Here is a 15404-nt window from a genome sequence, read left to right as displayed (position 1 = left end):
AGAGGTTGCCACCTCCCCCTAGTCCACATTGAGGCAAGGCCTCATCTCCCGTGGCAGTCAAGCCAACACCTCCAAGAAAGGAGTGCACCCCATTAGGAGTCGGGCGCTCTCTGAATGGTAGCCTTTTGAAAGGAAGCACCCAACCTTTTACAGATGTGTGGAGGCCGTCACAACACCCTTGACTGGCTCACTATCAACGCCTAACCGGCTAGGCGGCGGCAACCGCCAAGAGTAACAAGTGCGGCAATGACTCCCCCGAACACCTAGTAAGCGAAGATCCACGGATGCACACAAGCTCACTCTTCTTCTACCTAACACCTAGTTAGGATTTTGCGCCGGAGAGCACAAAACTCCTCTCTACCTAACACCTAGTTAGGATTTTCTCCTCTACCTAACACCTAGTTAGGATTTCTCCTCTACCTAACACCTAGTTAGGATTTCTCCCCTACCTAACACTCCACTAGGATTTTCTCCTTCTCCGGTAGCACCTAGCTAAGCTCCTCTTCTCAGCACAAAACTCTTCTCCTTTTCCCGGCACCATGCCCTTTCAAGCACTATGGCAAAAGCCACTTCCTAGTGCTTCTTCTCCTTGCACATAGCAACTCTCAAGCACTAATCATCTTCTTAATCGAGCTCATGTGCTTCCCTAATCTCCCTTGGGATCCCTCTAGGTTCCACACCATCAACACACTCTCAAGGGCAACCTCCAAGGAGTGGGAGCTCGGCTATATATAGGCAAAAGCCCGACACTAGCTATTACTCACGTTCTGTCTTCCCCTGGAAATATAGCAAGAGCACCATCCAGTGGCTATGGCCGGATGGTCCGGCCGCACTGCAGCCAGGCGGTTTGGCGGTTGTGCCAGCTGAGTCTAGAGAGCACCAAATCTTGGTGCCTCTCTGGAGGCCTCTCTGGAGGAGGCCGACGGACAGTCCGGCTGCCCTCTAGCCACTGTCCGACGCCCCCTCTTCTCTTCCTCTCTTCTTCTTCACCTTGGATCATATGGTTAAGGTCCAAAACCTTCTCCACACACCATTGATCCCCCGGGAGTGTATCCGTGCCCTCCAGTACTTCTCCACGACACCCTAACTCCTGGTTTCTCGCCTTCGACACTTCTCCAACACTCCTCGGGCCTTCTCCACTCACTCTCTCCCTAAGGACAAACTCATGTGCATCCGACACTTCTCCAACTAGAGAGACACGTGAGAACCGCTCCCGACCCCCCTTGATAATCCATCACATGCGATGACACCCAATTCTATTGCGTCCTTGTGACACCCCGTGTCACTAATCATCATTGTCAAAACTAAGCGCGTGCATTAGTGCATCATTTGCATAGGTATGGCATTCATCTGGTTTAAAAGCAATTTGAAATTCACTTTTGTACTTGAAATAACTCTCAAATTTTGAACTGAATTTTGAATTTTGTCAAACAAAAAGTTGAATTGTAAGTCATAGGCTACAACTTTCCTTTTGGTCAACCTTGAGTTTCAGTGTTTTAAATGCAACTAAAGTTCAGTCAAACCAGCAAATTCAGATTTGACCATTTTTCTATATTCCATAATTTCGTTCAAATGAGGCTTTGTGAAGCCACTCAAGTTTTTCCTATAACAAGTGCCCTCAATAAAATTTCCAGATGAAGATCATACCAAGTTAGAATTTTGGACCAAAAATCATCAAAAGTTTTAATGTTTAAGGCCTTTAAATAAATCCCCAAAAATCAGATTTTTACCAAATTTGAGAAGCCATAATTTAAATTATGTTTGGAGTTAACCTTTGAAATTCGTAGTGAGTACTCCCTGTTCCAAGACCTTTGCAACGAATATTTTTATGAAATTTTTGAACTTCGTTGACCTTCAAATCTCATTTTGAAATTCTAGTCTTTGAAAAATCAGAAAATTCGTCTCGTGGGACCTGCCTGTCAGCCTTGCTCGTTCTCTATCTGTTGCTCGTCAATTGCGACCTGCGCCCGGCGAAACCGCGCCGCGCGCCACGCCGCCGGCCGTGTTGCGACGCCCACCGTCGGGGAGCCTCCCTTGGACCTTGCTGCCATGCGTCGCGCCCTTTCCCCGCCTCTGCTCGGCCCCATCACCCTCTTCACGCTCGCACGCCCGGCCCCCTTGCTCCCTCGTCGCCGCTGGAGACCAACGCCACACCGCCCATTTCCTGTCGCGTAACGACTAAGACGGGCCTGTGGAAACTTCACTCGCCCCTCGTGCGCCTATCCCCTTACCGTTTTCGCGCCTCCTGCCAAAGCATCACGCCTTCGCGCCCCTCTCTCTCTATTTTTGTTACCACCGCGAGCCGTCGCGTCTAACTCGCACTCCCCTCCTCCTTTTCTCTTCGCGCGTAACGCGCGCTGCCTTCCGCGCCGCGCCACTGCACGCGCCACTCGCGCCACCGCGCTGCGCACCGCCTCGCACTGCTCGGCGCTCGCCGCGCCGTCTTTCCCGCGCTAAAGTTCTTTGCCACCCCGAGCTTGTCTACGCGCGTCTACCTCGCCGTAGACGCCGCCTTCACGTCGCCGGTGAGCTTCCCCATGTTTCCCGCGCTTCGTTGCCTCCGTTCCATCCTTTCCCCGGCCGCCGGAGTCATTCTCTGATAAGCTTCCGGCCAAACCCTAGCTGGCTTCGCCCCATCACTTTGCCGGCACGCCGCCGCTCACCGGACGCCCCCGCCGCTGGCCAACTTCCGGCCAGCCATGGTGGCTGGAGCTGCCACACACGCGCCGCACACCCGGGATCTGGCGTGGCCATGCCGGATCCGGTGTGGCAACCCGTGTGGCCCCTTTTCTATTGGTTGAGACCGCACATTTTTTGTCTAGGCCCCTGCAGTTTATGTTAATATTGCGCCTTGTTCACTGTTCCTTGGAAACTTTCACTGTAGCCCTCCTTAAAAAAAGATACCTTACAGTTGGGTCCCTGGCCGAGTTAAATTTTGTTTTTGATTTTCAGAAAATGCTTGAAACTTGGAAATTGCATGATAATTTGTAGAAGTGTGCTAAAAATGCCAAATAAATTTCTATGTGTTCCTTATGAGTAGAACTACATTTTTGTTATGTTATTCAAGTTGATATCTCCCCTGTTTAATTTAAAACCCTTTTAAAATGCTTTTAATTGGGTTAATTGCATAATAATTACTTAATTTGAGTTAAAAATTGGGTAAAAATGCTTTTAATGCTTCTCTTAATGTAATAACCTATGATAAATAATTAAGTACTAGAAACTAAGTTTAACTTTTCCAACTTAATTAAGTGCTTAATTCATATTATTTTAACTAGTTAAATGCATGTTAATTAATCCTTAATCGTGCTTAACATCAAATTTTGGTGAAAGTTATGTTTATTAATACTTAATCACCAAAAATTATTTCATGTCCAGAAAATAATTTTAACTAATTAAATTGGGTTTAATTTAATTCTTTTCAATGAAAATTAATCAATAAAAATACTTTTTGACTTTCAAAAATTATGGGAATTTTCCATAAGATGTTTAACACTATTTTGAGGTTAGGAAAAATGCCAAACCTGTAAAAACATTTTTTGAACCATGAATCACTTGTTTAAATGCTCTCTTTTATTTAAAAATACATTTGAATTCAATTCAAACTTCAACTCATGCATTCATGACATTGCAGCTTCATTTGCTTGCTGATCTAACCATGCATGATCTTGATCATGATAAGCTTATTTCACTCTTTTGCACATAATGCATGCATATAGGACCGAGGAGTAGTTTCACCGACGACGTGTACCAGCAAGGACAAGGTGCTGATTGGAGGAAGCTTGGAGTGCTGGTTGGGAGGAAGCCGTTCCCGGGGAGATCTGTGTTGGAGTCCGGAGGAGCCGTACCGAAGCCAACACTAACATTCCTCCCTTCCTCTGTCTGATCAAGGCAAGCCACGGTGCATCTCCTGCGTATAAATAGGCTACATACACACACACACACACACACACACACACACACATATATATATATATGGCTAATCCCTACTCTGAATATGGAATAATTATTCCATACCCGGGCCAACCTCCCTGCCTGGCGCGAGCGCCCCCTCCCTCCCGTGGCCGTGCCCTCCCACGCACGCGGGGTCTCTCGATTTTTTCTCCCACGCGGTCCGTTCTTCCGGTTTTCTCCGCATGCTGAACATGGCTGGCGGTTTTCTTATTGACGTGCTAGTGCTATAGTTGCCGTAAAGAAAAAACAGCCCACCTAGTTCCGTGTCAAGCTCGGTTTGTACATGACCAAAAAAAAAGGGGGCTTGCAGCATGTTCGTTCAAGACAGCAAGATCGCAGAATGGTTGCAATTGGCTGTGGTCCAAATGCCTTTCGTGGATTGAAGCCTTGTGATCGTCATAAATACTAGCAAGCAAACTAGTAAAATGTGCAAATTTTGGTCCATAGAACATGCATTGTTTTTTGTTTGCCAATACTGCATGACAGAACTGCAGAATTTGCAAATTTCACTTCATTAAGCATTCAATAATTACGTTTGCAAATATTTCTAACCATGAACCTAAATACTATGAATTTCGCTCCAAACTACCAAATGCTCCCATTATTGAGAAATTTCACACCAAAACTTGAAATGTTTACACTTGAAACTAAAATAAAATTCTAACGCCAGCTCCATAGGCCACCTCCAAGCGCATCCCAAAGCTCTTGTATATCTAGTGGCCGACAAAAACTTCGATTATGAGCAATCTAGCATAGAGTTGCACCCTTGTCAGAAATACATCTATATGCAAAATCAATTATTTGCAGCCTTTGATTGCAAATTCTATGTCTTGCCGGAAAAAAAAACTAGTCAAGCTTCCACATCATTCTGCAAGAACATATAGCTATCATTATCATTAGTACTAGTTTATTAGTTGAGAACAACAATAGAAAAATGAAACATTCTATCAGATGAATTATGAATCAAATATTCTTCCCACTTTCAGGCCATCATATCATGAAAAAATCAGTATGGTGGGAGAGGCGACCCCCAGATAGTTGTACATGGTGGCTTCCTATAATGAGAACAGTGAAATGCTCGTATCTGTGGTAAATTTTAATCACATGCTACCAAGCACATATCTCTTTGTTAAAAATTTCAGATACCAACTTCCATTATAATGGTTAACAAATGAACATAATGAGTACATGAAAAATATGATGTCACCTTGACCAGTATGATTTAGCATAGATCTGGACATGGAATTATTGATTTATATTAGCAGAATGATAAATTGAGAGGACCTTGACAACAAACATGAAGGGATATTTTCATCATTATGCCATCTGAAATTTAATCCCTTTAAAGCAGAATAAATTGGGAGAAATAGAATAGTAAATTGACATAAAAAGGAACTAAAGAGAAAGCTGTTCTAAAAAGCATCCTGATCCTGAAGATGAATGGGTTGATTTGTCGTATGTAGGAAGGAGAGAGACTGTTGGTTAGATATTTTGCTCGGATAAAACAAAAAAAAAATGAAATTTACTACACAGCAGCAAAGGACTGAACATTCTTTCTCCATATCGCTATGATCAGTGCTAAGGAGTGCATCATTTCTGCACATTCTTTCTCCATATTGCACATAATAAACTCTGGAAGAGATTTTTACTAGAATAGAGTGACAGTCCTAGCTAAAGAAACCCTCCTTCACTAGCCAACACATAAGGATAATAAATCCTGTTACTATACATTTTTCCTACTGACAAAAGACTTGTTTAATATAAAACCACTGAAAGTGTAAATCGATCAACAAATAATGAAGTGGCCGATTACCAAGAGATGGGAGCTAGCTCACCTAACTTGCCTGAGGCTGAGCTTCCAAGGAGCCAGCTCCATGAGCACCTGGTGTTCCTGGACAAAAGGAGGTTGAATGTTATGACTAAAGTTCAATATGTTGGGCAACTTAAAAAGTTCATATACTGACAGGATTCTAGAAAACTTACCATAGGCTAGCTCATATAGCATTTGGCAACTATGGAATCGACACTTCGATCCACCCTTTACTGCATAACTTCAAATAGTAATCAATAAAAGGTTATTAATCCCAAGAGGACCCATCTCATGGAAGAGCCAAGACAAAGAAACTCTAGATTGTGAAAAATTTACAAAACCTGGATATGGCTCAAATAGAAAATGATTTGTTTAAATAGTAAAGTTATTAATGCACTCAAATTTGAATGACATGTGGATATGCCTAATATAATGAACCAGTTATCATGACACATTCACTAAAAAAATGGTTAATTAGTATAAGGTCATTTGCCTGAAATTGCTTCTAGCGGACAGCATTGTTACTGTCAGAGTCCTTAATAAAAGTACGAAATAAGGCATATGAAACAGTATTCAATGGTACTAGGTGCAGATAGGAAAAAAAACATTACAGGGAACTACCTTACCGTAACACCTACTCTTGATCACCAGGAATATAAGAACCACAGAAATAGTAGCAAGCTAGAGAGCTCACAACCACAAGATACAGTAATAATTTGACAATTGTCCATAAAAATAAATTGAACTAATAATCAACAAATTCTGCAAAATCTGCCTAATAATTTGCTTGTTGATCGAGTGATCATAACTCTAGCAAAAGGATGATCACAGTTATCTACAACCAACGACAGAAGTTGAAATCAGGATTTAATAAGCCAAATTAAAAGCTCACCACCCGAACACATGCACCAGTAAAGTTTCACACAACGAATACGATGCTAGTCGACAGTAGAAGAAAGAACAAAGGGACAATGCACCTGAAAGGAGAGGCTGCCACACTTTCTCTTCTCTACTGTACACATTGTTGCACATTTGCTCATTACTACTAGCTTGTTGGTAAAAGATGAGCATCGCAGCAGGATTGATGCCACCACCATGCACATGCAGTGAGACCAACTCACCGAGTCAGGAACGACATTTATGAAAGAATAATTTTATGGTAAACAGTGTTGCAAATTGTCCATTGCTCTAAACAATCAACAATTTAAACAGGTCGACCTTTAAAAAGAGTGCTTAGACAAAGAAAGATAATTTCTTAGACTGTCAAGAACGATAGTGCTACCTATCATATGAACAGAAAACATTCTGATCGTATAGCTACTCGCATCACATAATAGCTGAAACTTTAAAAAACATGTTCTAATATAGCAAGTGGCTTACCTGATGCTTGCGGATTGGGCGTGAGTCCGGATGAGATGCTCCCGGATGCTGGCCACTGGCATCTACCACCTCATGGTCTGCCAGTGGCCATTAGTGATGTCCCCATGGATGTCCGAGAACCCTGCCACCTTCCTGCCTTCCGTGATCCTTTAGCATTCATTCATCTGTAAGAATATTGGGTGTACAGATTTTCTTTCCCTGCAGCCAACATTTATGCATGAATTAAGGAGACTGACCTTGGTTTAAATCGCGATGCGGAAGTTGCAGACCTGATTACTATATACATCTGCATCCTCACGCATGAGCAGGGCTGCAAGGGAGCAAATTGAACTCAAACTAGATCGCTCAATCAGGAAATAGATCAATCAGTTTAAAGAACACTAGTTGATGGATGACATGAGATTTATACATAGTAGCTGCTGAGGGTAGTCTCCGCCACCGAGAGTTAGAGAAGCCATTTACCAAGGGATGTTTACTCGTCAATCCTGGAGGCCTAAATCTGCTACAGCCGCACCAACACTTGCCGATCTATTTGGCCCAGATCTGCCACTAGCAAGTCCCCACCGCCCTTCTTCCTCCCGAATCGCCCCCAAGCCGAATCACCGCCCGATCTTCAACACCTCGAGTGGCAGCTAGACGAGGAGGGTGATGCGGTGCTGGGATTGGCGGCGCGTCTGGGGATGAGGGAGCGGCGGCGGCCGCCGGGACGGCGCGAGGGTCACCGACGGGATTGGGGGCACGTCTGGGGGAGGAGGGAGCAGCGAGGCATGGGGATCGGGGGTGCGGTTGGGGGAGGGCACGGCGGCGGCGGGGATCCGAGCGGGGCAGTTGTGGTCGTGCGACGTGGGGGGCGAGCTGGCATCGTGGGTTCTGCGGGGGAGGGGGTAGCAGGGTTAACAAACCGGTGGGAACCGGTCCGGAAACCGGTCTGGCGCGCTTACGGTTTGGGCCGGTATCAAACCGGCCCCAATTCAAAATTTAAATTTGAATTCAAAAAAATAAAAATTCCCAAACCGGTCATACCGACCGGTAAACCGGTCTACTGGCCCCAATTCAAAATTCAAATTTGAATTAAAAAAAATAAAAAATTCCCAAACCGGTCATACCGTCCGGTAAACCGGTCATCCCGGTCGGTATACCGGTCGGAACCGGTTGCACATGCGATTTTGAATTTGGATTTAAATTCTACCGGTTTCCGGTCAAACCGGTCCGGTAAACCGCTACCGGAGGGCGGCGGTTTGACCGAACCGGTTGGATTTGGAAACCCTAGGGGAGTGGGGGACGCAAACCGAGGCGGACCGGACGCGGATGACCGGGTGCGCGGGGAGGTTCGGGCGTGAAATAGCTCATTCTATACTCAGTCTATCCAATAGACCTATATATATATATATATATATATATATATATATATATATATATATATGTGTGTGTGTGTGTGTGTGTGTGCGCGCGCGCGCTAATCTATATTCTAGGTGTAGAATAGCATTCTACATCCAGCCACATCGAAATCAGTCCACTCAGCCACAACCGAACCAGCCCACCACCTCCGGCCCGACCCACCAGCTCCCACCCCGCAGGCCCACGCCACCCCCCGTGTGCGCTCACCCCCCTGCCCCCCCGTGGGCCCGGCTGCCTCTCCAGAAGCACCCCGAAGGACCGACCCCCGCACACCCCAACGCAAAACCTAACCCAGTCGCGCCCCTCCAGGTCTCGGCGATTGTAACATCCGTAAATTTCACCCCAATAAATCACTCGTTAAAAACAATTCTAAAACTTTGCAAAAATCTTCTTGAGCTCATTTTCTTTCCATCCAAAAATATTCTCTTCCAACCTACCACATCTTTCGTTCATTTGTCTTTCCATCAGTATATAATCTTCTCTCTAAAATATCCCTAATCACTTCTTTCACGTCTACGTGCCCTCATGCACAAGCACCAACTCCCTTTTATCATCTCTCATCTCTGAGCTCTAGCACACACACGGCATGCAGCTTGCATGCGTGCAAACAGCACTTGAACACAGCACGCACGCAAGCGAAGCACTAGCATCAGCAGGCCAGGCAACGCACCCACGCGCCGCACGCGCGTCCCTGAGCCCCACGCGCACCACGCGCCCGGGACGCCCGGTGCGCCGCTCGGCCCCTGCCCAACCTATCTCGTAGTCCTGTGCCGCCTCGTCGCTCGCAATGCCGAGCGCCATCAATGGCTACCAGGATGCTCACCGCGCCGCGCGTCGCTGCCCGACCCATCCCGTCGCTATGTGCTCATCGCGCCGCCCGTCGACAGCACAGCACCGCTGCCTCGCCGCCCGAGCCTGCACTACTCGAGCAAAGCTCGACACCGAGCTCTACGCCGAGCGGCCCGTCCCCTCCACTTGCACTGGTGCGCCTGCCCGAGCGGTCCCGTCACCCTATGCCACCTCGCCGCTCACGACGCCGCTCCGCGATGCTCGCAAGCGGCCGAGCGCCATTAAAGCCGCCCGCCAAGCTCGCCGGCCGGCCACCACCGCGGCCCCACCGCCTTCCAACGCCTATAAATAGGCCCTCGTGCAGGTCCTCACCACCATCAAGCTCGCCGAGCTGTCCAGTCACGCCGCTCATCCTCTTCCTCGCTCCAATTCCGTCTTCCTCTGTTCTTGGCCAAAGAACAGACCTCCCCGTCGATCTCCTCGCCCGGGCCATCTCGGTCTGATTCCTCTCGAGGTGAGCACCCCCAAACCCTCCTCAACTTGCCCCAAGCCGCGTCTTTCCCCTCTCCATGCCACAAGCGAGCTCCCCACGAGCTCCCGTACGCCATGCCCATGGCCGTCGCGGCCGCCGGAGCTACCCTTCGCTTCCTGTGCCCGAAGTCACCAAAACGGAACCCCCTCATCCTCCTGTCTCTCCCCATACCCTCGGATTAGAGAACGGTGGAGCCACTGGCAGCTCGAGCTCGAGCTGCCCAGCCATGGCGTTGCTGCAGCAGAGGAGAACACGAGCTGCTCTGTTCCTCTGACCTTTTAAGCTCGTGTGTGTAATCCTTGTAGCAAGCCACAGGTGTTGGGCCGTCCAGCCCATATGCACCAGGCGGACTCACGTGGTGCGGCTAATTGAGCACGTCACGCACCTAATCCTATTTATTTTCCAGTTTCAGAATTTAGTTAAGAGCCACCAATTATAGAGCCATATCTCCTCCATCTCGGCTCCTTTTCGCGTAATTATTTTTCTAAATTTCTATAAAATCACATACTATCCACTCAGCCTATTTTCATCTCCCCTTAACCACAGTTTTGCCCTTAAACACCTCCTTAACCTATCATTTTATGCACCAAGAATCCTCCAATTACTCCAAAACTTTACCACGCCCTTCCTAGTACTATTTCGGCCAACTCCATTCAAAAATCCTTCCAAAAATATTTCTCCATCCTTATTTCTTCATTTTCTCCGAATCGAGCTCGACGATAAAGCTTTTATTTCTTTTTTCTTGATTGTGTGCTTGTTTGTATACATCATAGATCACGGTGTGAACGAAGGAGAGCCCGTCGACGAGCAGTACTGTGAGCAAGCGAACGAGGACCACTTTTGCAACCCCGAACCCGAAGGACAGCACCTCGATCAGGACTTCCCGGAAGGCTTTGAAGACGGCAAGTTCAATCCCGCCCTTTGATGCATATTTTGTCCTAGTTTTATAAAAACCACCTATTGGCCTGTTTTATAAAGTTGCATATGTTTTGCCTGCTGAAAACACGGTTGGATAGCCACCCCTTGATTTGTTATAACCATTCCTTGACCACCTAGATTAATGTCTGAATGCGTTTGGACGTTAATCGCTATTAGAACGCTTAGGACCTTAAACTCAATACTATTTGTGTTACAAAGGAAAATGTGTGGGTGTGTGGGGAGGGAAGAAGGTGAAATTTCAAAAGTCGAGTTTAGACGGGATGGATGACATTTCTGTGTGATTTGCCCATGGTGTGCTCGTGCCTGTGTGGTAGAGAAAGGAAGGGAGATATCCATCTTGTCACCCCTAAGGACCGAGTTGGTGTGTCATCTCACCTAACTCCACTATCGTGCAAACCACTCGACCGTTGAATGGGCAATGGCTTAGCATAAACCCCACTAGTTAGTCTAATAGCCATTAGGAGAGCTGAGAGCAACGGGTGATCAAGGAGAAGGGATTATCTCTGTGTGACTTATGCCCCGGTTAAAACCTCTGTGATAGGTCAATGACACCTTGGTGGATCCCGTGATGGCTAATCAGGTCTAGCTAAGGTGGGTAATGGCTTTGTTGGGATCTGCACCGACACTAAGGTGATCGAGTTGCGGTACCCCGCTTGTGGGTAAAGTTGCACACCTCTGCAGAGTTAAAACCTATTCGAATAGCCATGCCCACGGTACTGGGCGAGTTACGGTGTGGTCACATAACTAGTGTTTCTTCTGGGAATGGATGGGTTGGCGTGAGTTGTTTTGAAAAAGTGTCCGGCAGTTGTGCCGTGTGCTACGGTGGATGAGGAGTCCGGTAGCAGCTTAAAACTTGGATCCTGTGTGGATCAACACTATGTGTTACTCAGTACAAGAAAACTGGCCTTGGAAACCCTTTCTTTCAAATGAACCCCTTCATAAAATATTGATTTCCGCAAATGAAACCCTAGCCTTACCCTTGATTTACCCTGTGCATTATATTCTATTTATAACCCCTCTGTGGGTGTGGTTGGACTTGCTAAGTACGTTTGTACTCACCCCATCCTTTATTTTTACAGAAGAAGATCCAGATTTTGTTCCTGACGACGCTGAGTAGGGGTACCGTCCTGCACCCAGCCTTGCCTGTGGATTAGGGTCACCCGCAGGAGATACCGCATGGCGCAAGACTCTGATGACCCTCTTTTTATAATTAATATCATTGTGTGGGTTGTAATCCTCGCGATAGTGGCGCTTCTCTGCCCATTACCGCGTAGAGTTGTACGGTGATGAACTATCTGATGTAATAAATGTGTCATCAGCCTCCTGGGACTGATGTTTGTATCACATTTATGTCTTCTCTTATGAGGGGACGCTTCAGGTGGTATCAGAGCCGTATGTTGGCCATAGGACGTGACCCTAGGAATGAAACCCTTTTTCAGGCCCTTTCACACTAGGACTTTTCTTTCCTTAACCCTTCTTTCACACAAACACTCACCACTAGTTCTTGCCCTGTTCCAGATGGCTGACAATGGATGGATTGGCGGAATCTGTCACGCAGAGCTCAGCCTTCCTAAGTTATTGATACTCAGTCTGGAATGCATCGGAGTGGTGGACCCACCAGAGTACGTCTACCGGGAGTACGACTCCAAGGGCACTCTTCGTTGCGACGTAATGATTTTCGTGGGAAAAAACACCCGCTACCCTGATGTGGATCCCTGGTTCATCTCCACCACTGGATTTCGTTTCCCTGCACCTACCGAAAAGCCACTCGAAAAGCCCTTCGACGTCTACGTGTGATCTACAAGCATCATCTTCAGCGGACTCCTATGGGATTTTTTCCGCCTACTGAAGGAAGAGGACGCACATGGATTGCCCGGATGAGAGGACTTGGGAGAGAAGAAGAGGACCTGGAAGATACGGTCTCCCAACTATCCATCTACCTCACCGGCCTAGATGAACTCTACCGCGAGCAAGCGGTACAGTTGAAGCAATAAGTCCATAGGGCAGAAAAGGCAACCCAAGAATTGGAGTTACAACGGACAAGAGCCGTATGCGCCGAATATTCCCTAGCCGCTCTCCAAGCCCAAATGCAAGAATACGAGGCTCGCAGAGGAATAGACGGGTGGATAGAGGAAGAAACCCATTGGGATATAGGCACTCAGACTGAAGAGGAAGAACCTGAAGAAACCCATTGGGATATAGGCACTCAGACTGAAGAGGAAGAACCCGAAGAAACCCATTGGGATAAGGGTACTCAGACTGAAGATGATGTGATGGATCAATGCCTTCCACCAAAGAAGTGCCCTATCAGGATCGAGGAAGAGCCCCAATGATAGGAGTAACACTCCGAGCTAGAACCCTATCCTAATAATCGTGTATCCATGAAATCTGTATCCCCCATGTTGCAGTAATAAATACCATCTGTCCCGTTTGTATCCAAATACTCGTGCAAAATTTGTTCACCCTATCTTTGTTTTCAGATGGCTGAGGAAGGATGGACCCAGGGCAATTGCCAAGATGCACCTGGCTTTCCCAGCCTTTTGATCAATAACCTGGAAAGCCTTGGCGTTACGGAATGCCCAAGGTACTACAGCAGAGAGTATGAGCACCATGGTACCCTCCGCTGCAGGGTGATCCTGGTCATCGCCAGAAGTGACCGCTACCCCGACATTCAGCCATGGCGAGTGACCGCTAGAGGGTTTAGGCACCAAGACACCTATCCCTTGGCGGTCAGAAAGGCGCTCCATTACCTGTGCCGGATTTTTGAAAGACACCTCGCTCCCACACCAATGAGGTTCTTTCCGCCAGCCATCAGAACCCCAGTTTGGGAAGCACGCATGAGAAGTCTGGAACGGAGCCGCCATGAAGAAGACTCCCTGTACCAAGTGGCTACTTACCTAGCCTCCTTGGATCAGCTCTTTGACGAGCAAGCCAGCATTCTGAGGGAGCAGACCCATCGGGCCGAGCAAGCAGAGCTCGCGGTGAGACTGCAACAGATACGAGCAGCCCAAGCTGAGGCAAGAGCCGCAGCCGCGGTCAGCAGTGAAGCAGTTGCTTAGGAGAGCCTCAGGCAAGCCCAAGACCGGCGTATGCAAGAATGGACCAGAAGTGGAATCCCAGTCCCAGCAATTAGGGAAGACCATGTTCTACTCGGGACACCCGTCATAGGATGGGGACCACTCGTGATAACCCCCACAAGCCCCACCCGAGAACCCCGAAGGGTCTACTACCATCGGTGAAAGAGAAGCTGCTATGCAACCCCTGGTGAACGGGAACCTAGAGAATGGCGAGTTGTCTATTCCCCTGGAAGCACATTCCGCCCCAGAAGAAGGCTCGCCCCGTGAGTAGAATGCCCGATGCCACCCTAGTGTTGTACCTCCCAGCCCCACTGGCTTAAGTTGTACCCTTAAGTGTGAACCTGTATCCGAACGTGTAGTACGCGTTTTAGTCTTGTCCCCGTGTTGTACCCTCCCTTTGCAGTAATAAAGTTGTTTGTGCTTGTTGTTTTCTATGTTTGTGTGCTTGTTAGTTGTGTGCTTATCAGCAGAAGGTAGATTCTGCCTTTTCAAAAATATGAATTAAACAACCTAAATAGCACTTAATCCCAATCTCACAAAAACTCTACCCAATCTATAGATGGCCTCCCGAAGCGTTACGAGGGCCTCCCGCATTTGGAACCCTGTAGTCGCTAGTACGGGAGTGCAACCTAATGGACAGAACCCTCCTCAGGAAGAACATGAAGTGAGCCAGGACAGAGGACAAAATCAAGTAGAAGGGCCACTGCCACCACCACCACCACCCCTTGGGGACCTGGCACAGATAATCCACAACCAGACCCTCATCCTAGAAACACTGGCCAATGCCCTTGTCAATAAGCGGCCACGAGAGCAAACCATGAACGACAAGCTGACAGCTTTTCTGAGGACCAAGCCACCCACTTTTGCCGGATCCAGCAACCACTTGGATGCAGACGACTGGCTTCGTGTGATCCAGAGGAAGCTCGAGCCGTTTGAATGCCAAGATCGGGACAAAGTTCTTCTGGCAGCACACCAACTCACGGGGACTGCCTTAGCCTGGTGGGAAAATTACTGCGCTGCTACCGAAGACGCCTCCACCATCACATGGAAAGAGTTTGTGAAAGAGTTCCGCTGATATCATATTCCTTCAGCTACCATGAAGCGCAAGGCGAATGAGTTCCGCGCACTATAGCAAGGAAGCATGTCGGTGGAAGAGTACACCCATCAGTTCATGGAGCTGGCCCGATATGCACCAGAAGAAGTGAATGACGATGAGAAGAAGCAGGACATGTTCAAGAAAGGATTAAACCCAGAACTCTGGACCTTGCTTACTCCGCAGATCTACCTGGATTTCAACACCCTGATGAACAAGGCGATTCTTACAGAAAGGGCCAAAATTGAAGAAAGGAAGGATAACAAGCGCAAGTTTTTGGAAATCAAGTCCCGTCAACAGGATCGCTTCCAGAAACCAAGAAGCTTCAGCTACACTGCACGAAGATCCCAGGCCCCAATGCAGTATAGGACCCAGTCTCAGGTAACAGGCCCACATGCCCCTAACACATAGTTTAGGAGCCAGAACATCATG

General features: G+C 47.6%; 2 long non-coding RNA genes across 2 annotated transcripts; both read right to left on the bottom strand.

Moving 5' to 3' along the window:
• Nucleotides 1-4779: 4779 nt before the first annotated feature.
• Nucleotides 4780-6392, bottom strand: LOC120684067. Its single transcript, XR_005679057.1, has 3 exons — nucleotides 5938-6392; nucleotides 5790-5845; nucleotides 4780-4822 (listed from the first exon to the last, which is right to left on the bottom strand). It is a non-coding gene; the product is annotated as an uncharacterized LOC120684067 (long non-coding RNA).
• An 812-nt stretch (nucleotides 6393-7204) lies between these two features.
• On the bottom strand, nucleotides 7205-7747 carry LOC120681497. Its single transcript, XR_005677893.1, has 3 exons — nucleotides 7607-7747; nucleotides 7381-7454; nucleotides 7205-7342 (listed from the first exon to the last, which is right to left on the bottom strand). It is a non-coding gene; the product is annotated as an uncharacterized LOC120681497 (long non-coding RNA).
• Nucleotides 7748-15404: the final 7657 nt, after the last annotated feature.

The sequence above is a fragment of the Panicum virgatum genome, chromosome 7N (assembly GCF_016808335.1).
Source record: "Panicum virgatum strain AP13 chromosome 7N, P.virgatum_v5, whole genome shotgun sequence".
Taxonomy (NCBI): Eukaryota; Viridiplantae; Streptophyta; class Magnoliopsida; order Poales; family Poaceae; genus Panicum; species Panicum virgatum.
The sequence above is the reverse complement of the archived record's forward strand: the minus strand, read 5'-3'. Positions and strand labels throughout refer to the sequence as shown.